The sequence below is a fragment of the Phalangium opilio genome, unplaced genomic scaffold (genome assembly GCF_054372755.1).
Source record: "Phalangium opilio isolate 3A_F unplaced genomic scaffold, DU_Popi_V2 ptg000246l_1, whole genome shotgun sequence".
Taxonomy (NCBI): Eukaryota; Metazoa; Arthropoda; class Arachnida; order Opiliones; family Phalangiidae; genus Phalangium; species Phalangium opilio.
The window spans coordinates 2,174,005-2,175,475 of NW_028324225.1; positions in this window are offsets into that span (position 1 = coordinate 2,174,005).

Below are 1,471 nucleotides of genomic sequence, written 5' to 3' on the forward strand. Positions count from 1 at the left end.
CAGAATTGCTATTCGAAAGAAACCTGAATAACCGACTGAACATGTTCCATCCAAGAAACATATCGAGTCAAAAACCAATCCAGATCGAGAACGACAACATCGACAATCGGCGACCAAGAACAGCACGTCCCCAATTCAAGATAGGATATCTAGTTTATGTGGCAAACCCGATCAACCCAAACTTAGAAAATGGATACCGGCGAAGGTACTGGGGAACTTAGGCAACATGATGAACCAAGTCGAAGCTGAGAATGGAGTCCATCGTAAACATCTAGATCAAATAAAGGTCCGCATTGATAACGAGGACGTTAGTACAATCACCGAGCCAGCGGTTCCCAAACTGACAAGCGGAACCAACTTCAAACCTTTCGTATCATCCTTCATTGACATATCCGAAACTACTCAAGATCCTGAGAGGATAGAAAACCCACAACCGGAAGTCAACAACCACCGGAGAATCGACTCTGAATCACAACCAGCCAATCAGCAGTCGCAGAATAACGAAGACCTGACAAATCAACCGATCACAGCACCAGGACCAGCGGTCGAGAAAATCGTTACCACAAGACGCACGTCAGGAAGGAAGATTAAGATACCAGAAAGACTAGGTCTTTAAAAAAAGGGATAGTGTTACGAATGTGACGCGGATGTAAACAACTAACTAGAAAAATAGACTAACAGTTTTTTATGTATTAATGCTATTTAACTTTAGAGACCTAATGTTTTTTATATCATGTATATAAAGTCCGTTGTATAGAGTAACGGGCATCAGTCCGCAGTTGTATAATACCGTAGTTAGTTTCAAGTATCATCTTTAATAATAATGATTATGACAATTAACTAATGTTAATAAACAGTTTTAAATAATACATTGAGTTTTCACTCGGCACTTAAATACACTTGTTTAACCCGGTCAACACAATAAATACTAAGGATCTGTTCAATGATATCTCTTTCTTTGGCCAGGTCCTGACAAAGTCCTCCGAGGTGAAATACCTGGGGGTGACTTTTGATTGCAGACTCACATGGAAGCCGCATCTTGATCGGTGCATCAAGAAGGCCAAAATGCTTTTCTGGAGGACCAGGAGCTCTGTCGGCCAGACTTGGGGCCTCAACCTCATGGCTGTACACTGGCTCTATACTGGGATCATCAGACCCATATTATCCTACGGGGCACTTGTCTGGTGGACAAGGGTCCGACTCAAGACGGTGCAGGCTGCCCTGCGCAAGCTTCAAAGGCTCACCTGCATTGGTGTTACGGGGGCCATGAGATCGACCCCAACTGATTCCCTGCGCAAGCTTCAAAGGCTAGCCTGCATTGGTGTTACGGGGGCCATGAGATCGACCCCAACTGCTTCTCTGGAGGTGCTCCTTGACACGCTTCCTCTTCATCTTTACATTGAGGAGGAGGCTCCACATTATTGGCTCTTGGGTTCCAAGACTTTGGGATTACAGCCATACGAAGCTCTTC